The sequence below is a fragment of the Sciurus carolinensis genome, chromosome 5 (assembly GCF_902686445.1).
Source record: "Sciurus carolinensis chromosome 5, mSciCar1.2, whole genome shotgun sequence".
Classification (NCBI taxonomy): Eukaryota; Metazoa; Chordata; class Mammalia; order Rodentia; family Sciuridae; genus Sciurus; species Sciurus carolinensis.
In genome coordinates this window covers 121,694,004-121,706,402 of record NC_062217.1, presented here as the reverse complement: position 1 = coordinate 121,706,402, position 12,399 = coordinate 121,694,004, and positions in this window count along the sequence as shown.

Genomic DNA, 12,399 nt, shown 5'->3' with positions numbered 1-12,399 from the left:
CCAAAAAAAAAAAAAAGAATGTAGTACAGTGAAAATTGTTTCATCGGGAATGCAAGGTTGGTTCAACATCTGGAAATCAATAAATGTAATTCATCACTGTTGGCATCAGATCTGCTATTCTGCTGCTGCCATTATTCTCCCTCCACACACCATTTTACAACCTAGATTGTCAGTCTGTGAACATCCAAGCCAGCTATTGGTCTGCTCGTCAGCCTGTGAACATTCTCGGCAGTCACTGGTCCAGATTGTCAGCCTGTGAACATACATGTCAGCCATTGGTCTGTTATTAGCCTGTGAACTACTTATGAATAGCTCCCCCACCATTTCTCTCTCACTCCTCCTCGCTTTCATGCTCTCTCCTCCTGGCTTTCACTCTCTAGCGCGCGCTCTCTCTCTCTCTCTCTCTCTCTCTCTCTCTCTCTCTCTCTCTCTCTCTCTCATTTTCTCTCTCTCACCCTGCAGGGAGACACTCTGCTTGTCTGCTTAATAAAATCTCTTGTGTGAGTTCCTGCGCCCGGAGTGGTTTCTGGGTGCTTTCAATCACATCAATAGACTTAAGGTTAAGAATTGTATGGTTATTTCAATTGACGCAGAAAAAGTGTCCAACAAAATACAACACCTCTTCATGCTCAAAACACTAGGAAAAAAAGGGATAGTAGGAACATACCTCAACATTGTAAAGGCTATCTATGCTAAGCCCATGGCCAGAATCATTCTTAATGGAGAAAAACTGAAAGCATTCCCTTTAAAAACTGGAACACGACAAGGATGCCCTCTTTCACCACTTCTATTCAACATTGTGCTTGAAATACTAGCCAGAGCAATTAGACAGACTAAAGAAATTAAAGGGATATGAATAGGAAAAGAGGAACTCAAGCTATTACTATTTGCTGATGACATGATTCTATATTTAGAGGATCCAAAAAACTCCACCAGAAAACTTCTAGACCTCATAAATGAATTCAGCAAAATAGCAGGATATAGAATCAACACACATAAATCTAAAGCATTTTTATACACAAGCAATGAAACATCTGAAAGGGAAATGAGGAAAACAACTCCATTTGCAATAGCCTCAAAAAAATAAAATATAATACTTGGGAATCAAACTAACCAAAGAGGTGAAAGATCTCTACAATGAAAACTACAGAACATTAAAGAAAGAAATTGAAGAAGACCTTAGAAGATGGAAAGATCTCCCATGTTCTTGGATAGGCAGAATTAATATTATCAAAATGGCCATACTTCCAAAAGCATTATACAGATTTAACACAATTTCAATTAAAATCCCTATGACATTTCTCATAGAAACAAATGCAATCATGAAATTCATCTGGAAGAACAGAGACCCAGAATAGTCAAAGCAATCCTGGGCAGGAAGAGTGATGCAGGAGGTATCACAATACCAGACCTTAAACTCTACTATAGAGCAATAGTAACAAAAACAGCATGGTATTGGCACCAAAATAGACAGGTAGACCAATGGTACAGGATAGAAGACATGGAGACATACCCACATAAGTACTGTTATCTTATACTAGACAAAGGTGCCAAAAACTTATAATGGAGAAAAGATAGCCTCTTCAACAAATGGTGCTGGCAAAACTGGAAATCCATATGCAGTAAGATGAAATTAAACCCCTATCTCTCACCCTGTACAAAACTCAAAATGGATCAAGGATCTAGGAATTAGGCCCAAGACCCTTCACCAAACAGAAGAAAAAGTAGGCCTGAATCTCCATCATGCTGGCTTAGGACCAGACTTCCTTAACAAGATGCCCATAGCGCAAGAAATAAAAGCAAGAATCAATAAATGGGATAGATTCAAACTAAAAATTTTTTTCTCAGCACAGGAAACAATAATGTGAAAAGAGCCTACAGAGTGGGAGAAAATCTTTTCCACACACACTTCAGACAGAGCACTCATCTCCAAAGTTTATAAAGAACTTAAAAAATTTTACACCCAAAATACAAAGAACCCAATCAATAAATGGGCTAAGGAAATGGGCAGACACTTCACAGAAGATATACAGGTGATCAAAAAATACATGAAAAAGTACTCATAATCCCTAGTAATTAGAGTAATGCAAATTAAAACCACCCTAAGATTTTATCTAACTCCAATTAGAATGGCTATTATCAAAAAAAAAAAAAAAAAAAAAAGAATGGCTATTATCAAGAACACAAGCATTGGCATGGATATGGGGAAAAAGGCACACATACATTGCTGGTGGAGTTGCAAATTAGTGCAGCCACTCTGGAAAGCAGTGTGGAGACTCCTCAGAAAACTTGGAATGGACCCACCATTTGACCCAGCTATCCCACTCCTCAGCTTATACCCAAAGGACTTAAAATCAGCATACTACAGAGATAGAGCCACATCAATGTTCATAGCAGCTCAATTCACAATAGCTGGATTGTGGAACCAACCTAGATGCCCTTCAATTGACGAATGGATAAGGAAATTGTGGTTTATATGCACAATGGAATATTAGCTATAATTAAGAATAAAATTATGGCATTTGCTGGTAAATGGGGTGAAGTTGGAAAATATCATGCTAAGAGAAAATAGGCCAAGCCCAAAAAACAAAAGGCTGAATGTTTTCTCTGATAAGTGCATAACAGTATATAATAAGGTGGGGGTGGCAGGGGGAAGAGAAGAATGAAGAAACCTTGGATGGTATAGAGGAAAATGGGGTGGGGGGACAGAAAGATAGTAGAACGAAACAGACAGTATTACCCTATGTATATGTATGATTACATGAATGATGAATGATGTGAATCTACATTGTGTACAACTATAGAGTTGAAAAGTTGTACCCCATTTGTGTACAATGAATCAAAATACAGTCTGTGAAAATAAAAAAGATTTTAATAAAAAAAAAGAATTGTTTCATGTTGGAAAAGTATTTCAGAGTTGAATCCATAACCATTTGATTCATTGCTGCCTGTTGGTCTCTACGATCTTTCCCTTAGTTATCTCCAAAACTTTAACAGAAAATACTCACTGGAAACAGGACTAAGTAATGAGAATGACAAGGTGACATGACAAACTGAATTTCAATAAAAGCCTCACAGCTATTTGGCACCATCTATCAAAATTTTAAATTCAGTCTAGGTACCAGGGTATATACCTGAAATCCAGATACTTGGATGGCTAAGGGGGAAGGATGGCAAGTTCAAGGCCAGCCTGGGAAACTTAGGGAGACCCTATCTCAAAACAAAAACAAAGCAGGAGAGATGCATCTCAGGGGTAGAGTACTTGCCTAGCGCTCATGAGTCCCTGGTTCAAACTCCCCCCTCGCGCCCCCGTACTGCCAACAAAGAAAAAATTTCTTTTCTTTAATTTGTAGTTTTCCTTTGCACAATTCTGAGAATTCATTCTGCAAAACAATGACCCAACAGTATGCAGCAGCTTTGTTTATAGTGGCAAAACAGGAATAAGAAATGTCCAATAAAGGAATGGCTGAATATGTCACCCATAGCATGTAGCGGTTGGATTGAACTAGATGCACGACTGGCATGGAAAAGTCCAGTTATGTAAGAGAAAAGAGGAAGTGGCAGTACTCTATAGGAGGAAACAAAGCCCTTGGCCCAAACTCAGCCTGCTACCTGTTTTGTAAATAGAATTTTACTGGAAGGCTGCCATGTCCATTCGTTTCACAACCGTCTGTGGCCACCTTAATGCTGCAATGGAGAGTTCAGTAACTGGGACAGAATACACATGGCCCAAAAGGCTGAAAATATTTGTTATTTGATCCTTTACAGAAAATATTCACCACCAGCCATGGTGGCATATGCCTTTAATCCTGGCTGCTCAGGAGAATGGTGGGTTTGAGGCCAACCTGGGCAATTTAGTGAGAGATATCTACTCCCTAGGTGTTTATTCAAAATGCTCTACAACTGAGCATTTGCCAGCATGTGTGTGGCCCTGGGTTCAATCCCCAGTACCTGCACCACGGTCTCATGCATGTAAAAGAAAAAGAAAAGAGAATGTTTGCCAATCTCTGCTCTTTTGTATAATATTGTTCGTTTGAGGCCTGCCTGAGCAATTTAGCAAGCCCTGTCTCAAAAAATTAAAAGGGCTGGGGATGTGTAGCTCAGTGGTAAAGTACTGGAAAAACAAAACCCCCAAACCCCACAACTTCCACACCTACACTCTGAGGGGCTAGTGAGGTGTCCTGGAAGGCCTACCCAACCCCAACACTCCATGCCTCTGTCTTAAAGCAGCTTTGTTGTTCTTTTTCATAGTGTGTGTGTTCCAGTGTGACATGCGGCTTCCTGCTGCTGCACTCCTCACATGCTGGCGCCCTGTCACTGTGATCCCTGCTGTCCAGCACAGTACAGTCCACAGTAGGAGTCAGTTAATGCCTTCAGATTGTTCAGAGTGGCTTTTCAAATAGGACTTCACTGGGCTCCTCAAGATGGCAGAGCCGGCAGCCTGCCTGCTTGCACTCAGAGGTTCTGTGTGGGTGTCAAGGTGGAGTGAAGTGTGGCTTTCCACGTGGGACACAGCCTGTGCCAAGTGATACTAAAGCCACAGAGCAAACATAGACAAAGCCCTGGGGCTTCGATTTCACCAGGAAGGGAATAAATGCAAGGTCCTGCCACGGTTATATGACACAGATGTGTTATGGCTTTGAATGCCAATCTTCATGAATTTTGAAGGGAAAATGTGCCATTTCTGGGCAAATTGCTATTTGTGACTATTGTCTCATGGCTGTGACACCAGACTGTTCAAGTCAAAGTTGAAGAGTTCTGTGTTGGCTCGGCCCCTTGTGACATTAAGCAGATTCTCTCGCATTTCTGGGCTTGAGTTTCCTATTTTGTATAATGAGATAGTTGACTCCTGCATTGATCATACATTTTAACATGAAAGATGTTGTGTCTGATTTTGATATAATCAGGGAGCAGGATCTGAAGAGGTGAGTGATTTGGAAACTGATAATTAAGATTCAATTCACATTTGCATGATTTTTTCTCTCTTTCTCTCTCTCTTTTTTTTTTTTTTTTGGTATGAAGGATTGAACCCAGGGGCACTTTACCGCTGAGCTACATTCCAACCCTCTGTATTTTTTATTTTTTTAAGTACTTTTTTTAGTTGTTGATGGAACTTGATTTTATTCATTTATTTATGTGGTGCTGAGAATTGAACCCAGTGCCTCACACATGTGAAGCAAGTGCTCTACCACTGAGCTATAACCCCAGCCCCTGTATTTTTGGTTTTGAGACAAGGTCTCACTAAGTTTCGAAGGCTAGCCTCAGACTTGTGATCCTCCAGCTTCAGCCTCCAGGGCCACTAGGATTATAGGCCTGAACCATCATGCCCAGTCATATTTGCATGATTTTTGAATTTCAGAACAGAAAGAGTGGTGTGACCCTTTGCTGTGTCAGGATATATTCATAGCTCCTCCCAGAGGATGTGTCCCAGCAAGGTGGGGCCTGAGGTGCAACCTAAATGTGATGGCGTGCTACAGTCACTTTAGCTTTGCCTCCTCGCTTCCTCAGGAGTGTCTGCAGTGATAAAAAGCTAAAAGGCAGTGGTTGGAAGTTATTGGAAGTGGACAGAGGAGGGCACCTCAGAGTCCTCAGCTACAAGATACATGCAAGTCTCTTCCAGAAGGACCATGAAGAAATCTCCTGGAAAGATACGAGTAGGGAAGCACATAACCAGAGGAGCGAGCTCCCATCTTTCTGAGCAAATTCCCTTAACAAAGCAACAGTGGAAGGAAGCAGATTCAGCATTTGGGGCGACTTTAAAGAACCCAACTCCTGCAAGTAACCAGAATCAACGTGTGTGTCCGTACACATGTACACTTAGGTAGGTAAAGTGAGAAACTCAATTGCAGCTTTGTAACCTGTTATTTTAACTTAATATGGGAACTGTTCTTCTTGTAGAAAAATAATACTATATAAAATGACTCAATTAATTATTTAAAGAAAATATGTAACAGTTTATTTAACCAATCTCCTATGATTTGCCTTTTGGTTTATATTCCAGTTTTTTCTGGTTTTAAAGAATGCTGAAATGAATGAACATATTTATTTAAAAAAAATCAGAAGATCTCTCTAAACTTTTCCCCTGAGGATAAATTCCTAGAAGTGGACTGCAGGTAGATGAGTATGCACCTTTACAAAGATTCTATGACCTGAACTGCCTTCTGGAAAGTTCTGGTTTGGCCTCCTACCCTAGCCTCTGGCAACCACTACCCTACTTTTTGCCTCTATAAATTTGGAGTAACTGCTCATTTTTTTTTTTTTTTTCTTCCAGTACCAGGATTTGAACCCAGGGGCACTCAACCATTGAGTTACATCCCCACCCCTTTTAATTTTTTTTTAATTTTCAGAGAGACAGGGTCTAAGTAGCAGAGGCTGACCTCAAACTTGTGATCCTCTTGTCTCAGCCTCCTGCATATCTGGGATTACAAGTGTGAGCCACTGTGCCAGGCTCTAATGGGTTAAGAGGATGGTGAAAATATAATGAATCAATTGTAGTTGTGGTTGCACAATCTTGTGAATAAACTAACACCCACTGAATTGTGTATTTTAAATGGGTGAATTTTAGAGTATATGAATAATATCTCAATAAAGCTATTACCCCCAAAAAATCATTGTATGTGAACTTTAGGAAGTCAACCTGCGATGTGGGGAACGACCACCTGGAAAAGGTGGCTTATAGAGATTTTGCTTGACCTGAACAACAACGTGAAGGAGTTGAAGGGCCCTCCAGACTGAAGAGCTCATGCAAATATACACAGGAAAGAAGGAATTCCCAGGCTAAAAGAGATATTGATGGTAACACTTGATATTTATTGAATGTGTGTGCTAGAAACTAAAATTTAATAATCTTTGATACATGTTTTAAACCTTTATTTTATTTACTTATTTGTATATGGTGCTGAGGATGGAACCCAGTGCCTCACGCATGGGAGGCAAGTGCTCTACCACTGAGCCCCAGGTCCAGTCCTAAAATTATGTAATATTAATCTCCATAAGAACCATTCAATGCCAGACTTATCATGGAGACTTGGAAGACTGAGACAGGAGGGTCACAAGTTCAAAGCCAGCCTCAGCAATTTAGCAAGGCCCTAAGCAACTTAGTGAGACCCTGTCTCAACATAAAAAAAAAAAAAAAAAACAGGACTGGGAATGTGGCTCAGTGATTTAAGTGCCCCAGATTCAATTCCTGGTACAAAACAACAACAACAACAACAACAACAAATCGTGCTGGGTGCTTTGGTGCACACCTGCAAGTCCCAGTGACTTGGGAAGCTAAGGCAGAAAGACCCTGTCTCAAAATAAAAAAAAAAATAAAAATGGATGAGGATGTAGCTCAGTGGCAAAGCGCACCCGGGTTCAATCCTTAGTACCAATAAAATAAAAAGGACTGAGGATGTAGCTCAGATCAGTGATAAAGCACCAATGGGTTCAATCCCCGGTTCAAAAACAAAACAAAACAAAACAAAAAAACAAAAAACCAAAGAAACAAACACACACCACCAATTTACTCATTCATTCACTCAATCAATTATTCAACTTCATTGAGTATCTACTATACACTAGGAAATATGCTAACCATTGGGGACACTATCATAAAATCAACAATATTATCCTTTCTATGTACATAAAGGTTAAATAAATTACCCCAAATTCGGCAGCAAATGTCAGATGACCAGAGTCCTAGACTATGTGGGGCCTGACTTCCAGGAGTCCCAACAATCTGGTCCAGCCACTCACCCCAGAAATTAAATGGAAGAGGTAATGGTGAAAGGCAGGAAAGGAATTTATTCAATATAGTTGTATAGGAAAGATAAGGGGGATCAGTTGTCTTCGGCCCTTTCTTTGGGGATACTGACAATGAACTTCCAGATTATACAGAGAAAGGGGAGCCACAAGTATGCATAGTCAAGCAGGCTTGGTCAAACTGGTCTGGTTGATCATTATCTCAGGATTGGCCATGTGGAGCCTCTTCAGTAGCTATAAGAAAGTTGCTGTTGCCTGGGGGTAGTTTGGATTCATCACAAAATATTTAATGATCAGACCTGTTGTTCCTGGAATCCAAGGTGACGGCAGGAGAGCATGACTCAGAGAAAAGGACAGGTTAGAAAAGCAAGATGGTGTTAGTTCCTTCAGGTGTACGGCAATGACTGTTGGTCATTCAGGTGCTACTTGGTATTCTGGAACAGGATATTGTAAAAGCTGGCAGTTGACAATCAATTGATTATGATGTCCCTGAAAATCCTGCAAATGCTTTAGTTATTCTATCTTGGGGTAGGATTGCCAGCTTTAGATTAACACTTCTTAAATGATTAACATGCCTGTGTGCAAAGCTAAAAAAGAATCTGACCCAAAGTTTAAGGTAATAAAGAAGACGGATACAAAAGAAAGGCAGAGATGCCAAGCTTTATCCTGAGTTTAGTTACCCCACTGGACATTTGCGGGCCTAAGTAAAGAGTCAGTGTTTTCAGCAGAAACAGCTTCTAAATGCTTGTTATGCTAGTAAGTGGAAGAGCCAGGATTCAAACCCAGATTGTCTTTAGAACCTACTTTTTCAAAAAAACATCATCACCTTATACATTCCCATAAACAGTCATGAAGGAAACCAGAATATGCCATCCCAATTTGGTATACCAATTACTTAGAGCAGAAGGCACTTGAGAAATAGGAGTTACAGAAATGACCATCTGAACTGCCCTTCAGCAGCTCCTGCTTGCAGCAAGCCATAAAATTCCTGAGAGAGGTGCCTTCCACCATACCAAGATAAGCATGTAACTCTTACCAGCTCAAAGATGGTACCAGAGGAATCTGCAAACAAACCTTACCCAATTAGTGTCTGTCCTTATGCAATCAGCCCTTTGACAGAATAATTCAACAGCAGCAAGTTGAAACTATTTTGGGGGAAAACTGCATCTGTATGGAGCATGCAGAGATTTTTTCCTTGTCATTATTTCCTAAACAATGCAATATAACAATTATATACACAGGGCTGGAGATACAGCTCAGTGGTAGAACACGAGCCTAACATGCGTGAGGCCTTGGGTTCAATCTCAGCACTACAAAAGCAAAACAAAACAAATGTATGCACATCATTTATTTTGTATTTATAGAGGTGGTTTAAAGTATACAGGAAGTGACTGAGGGTTCAGTTCAGTGATAGAGCACTTGCCCAGCCCACAGGCCTGGATTTGATCCCCAGCACTGAAAAAAAAAAAAAGTCATATAGAAGGTTATAAACAAATATAATGCCATTTTATATAAAGGATTGAGCATCATTGGGTTTTGGTATCTGAGGGGTGTCCTGAACACTAAGGGAACAACTGTAACTATATACCTATATAAACAGATATATATATTTTATAGTAGCTCTTCTACCTATATACATATATGTCCTCTAATATAGAGTGTCTATATAGTCTAATTTTTGTTTTTGTTGTTTTTGGTAGTACTGGGAATGGAATCTAGGGGGCTCTACCACTGAGCTATACCTCAAGACCTTTTTATTTTTGAGATAGGGAGTCTAGTGTTACTGCAGTGTGCCTAAGATGTGCTCATTTTATAGATCATTTAGGTTATTAGTTATTACAGTATATGTTTTTTTGATGTAGCTGTAAAATTTGTCTTTTAGCTCATTGTGTTTGGAAAAATTATCTTCCAGCAATTAATGGGATTCTTTCTCGTGGACTGTGAGATCATTATCACCTCATGGAATCCAAAGTTAAGCTTAATGTATGTTTATATTTTTTTCTTTCTTGGCCTTTGTTCTAAAGAATACAGCTCAGTAGTGCCAATATTTAATCATTCCAGTTAACATGGTAAAAGTCTAAGTCACAATATGTTTTAAAACCCAAGTTGCTTAGGTTGGCCTTTAGTTTATGATCCTCTAGCCTCAGTCTCCCAGGTGGCTGGGATTACAGGCATGTACCACTCTGTACTCAGCTTATAGTATGTTATTATTTTATGAAGTGTAAGAGCCATTTGTATTTCCTTTCCTATGAATTATCTGTTCCTATTCCTTGCCTATTTTTCCAAAGTTCATCTTTTTCATGCTTATTTTTCACTTATAAATATTTTCCTCAACTTATCTGCCTTTGAGTTTACTTATGATGTCCTTATTTTTTTGCACCTTTACATTTCAGTTTTTATTTTTATGCAGTTGAATTTGTCAATCTTTCCTTTAATTGCTTCTGGATTTTCAGTCATAGTTGGAAAGGTCTTCCTCATTTCAAGATGATAAGGAATCCACGCTTTCTTCTATTTTTCTAGTACTTTTATAGTGTCATTTAAAATACGCAAACTTTTTTTAGTGCTGGTGAATGTAGTGCCTTGGACACACTAAGCACATGCTCTACCACCCAGCCAAACATATGCAAATCTTTGAATCACCTGGAACTTACTTGGTATATGTTATTTATGGATGCAATTTGGGTTTTTGGCTACTCAGGGTTTGTTTTTTTTGCACTCTGGGGATTTAATCCAGGTTGCACACATTGCAGTTGCAAGCCCCAGGGGCATAGACCCTTGGTTTCAACAAAGCTAGTAAGCAAGAAGCCTCAGAACATCACCTGATCTTTTTTTGTTGTCTCAGCAAGATTCAAACTCAATACCCAAGACCCACAGGATGAAGCGGGGGAGAAAATGGGGATGTGGCTGCTGGAGTGCCATAGGCCACTTTATTTCTCCAAGTACACTTGGATCGATTTCTGTACTTTGTTCTGTCTCATTGCTTTGGCACCAGTTCTTTTGTTTTTTGTTTTTGTTGTGCTGAACCCAGGACCTTGCACATGGTAGGCAAGTGCTCTACCACTGAACCACATCCCCAACCCTTTTTTATTTTTGAGATAGGGTCTCTTTAAGTTGCCCAGGTTGGCCTAGAACTTGTGATCCTCTTGTCTGAGTCCCCCATGTAGCTGGATTACAGGCATGTGCCACTTCAACTGGTTTGTACCAGTTTTAAATAATTAAGGAGGCTCTATAATTTTTTTCCCTTGGTACTGGGGATTGAATCCAGGGGCGTTTAACCACTGAGTCATATCCCCAGCCCTTTTTTATTTTGAGACTGTCTCACTAAGTGGCTTAGGGCCTCTCTAAATTGCTGAGGCTGGCCTGGACTTTGTGAATCTCCTGACTCATCCTTCTGGGCCACCAAGCCTAGCTATGTTGTTGTTGGTTTTTTTTTTTTTTTTTTGGTACTGAGGATTGAATCCAGGGGCGCTCTACCACTGAGCTACACCCCCAGCCCTTTTTACTTTTTTTTTTTGAGATAGGGTCTTGCTAGGTTGCTGAGGCTGGCTTTGAACTACTGTTTATCCTGTCTCAGCCTCCAGAGCTACTGGAATTAAAGGCACGTACCACCTGCTCAGATCTATAATGTTGTAATATCTGATAGTGGTAGTTTCTTCTTCCTAGCTGTTTTCCAGAGCCTGTTTCTCGACTAGTCTTGTTTATTTTTCCATATGAATTTTAGGAACAGGGTAGTTCAACACAAACACAAGACCTATTAATCTTACTAGTACTTTTACTGGGATTACGTTAAATTTTTAATTTTACTTAAGGAGAATTAACATCTTTATAATACTGAAGTCTTCCTATCCCAGAGCATCATCTTTGCATTCTACTGTTTTATCTGCAAAATGGGGCTAATAATAACAACCTCAGGGCTGGGGAGATAGCTCAGTTGGTAGAGTGCCTGCCTCACAAGCACAAGGTCCTGGGTTCAATCCCCAGCACTGCAAAAAAAAAAAAAAAAAAAAAAAAAAAAAAAAACCTCATAGGGTTGCCCTCAGAATCAAATGAGAAAATGTATGTGAAGCACAGTACAGTACAGTGGGGGCGACATGATGCTTTGCTATTTTTTTAGCTATCTGAATTTAAGTTCGGTTACTTGACTAAACTGAACTTCGGTTCTCATTTGCACTACGGCGTTGATAATGGTATCTGCTTCATAAAACTGTAAGGAGGGTAAAATGAGATGAAGCGTGCAAGTACCTAGCAGACTGCTTGGGGCATAAGTGCTCAACAGATATTAGCTGTTCCACTAAATAGACTATCCCAGGACAGGGAAAATGTGACTTAAAGCAAAAGCTTGGTGGCATCCACCTGAGGTCGCCGGCCCCAAGGTCAACTCTTGTTAGTAGAACCCACCCACCTACCTACCTACCCGTCGGATGCCCCTTTTGATTTTCCCGGTGCATCTAGGAGCACAGGATAGGAAACCCGGGAGCTGAGCGAGCAAAGACGCCGCTGGACTCCGGGATCCAGCCACAGCCTGCCAAGCCAGACGCCGCCACGTCTCGCGCGGCCTGCAGTCTCCATGAGAGCAGGTGGAGCCTATGCGGGGCCCGCCCCCGAGCGCTCACGTCACGCCTTAGGCCCGCCCCTCCCCTGCCAGAGTCGCTGGTA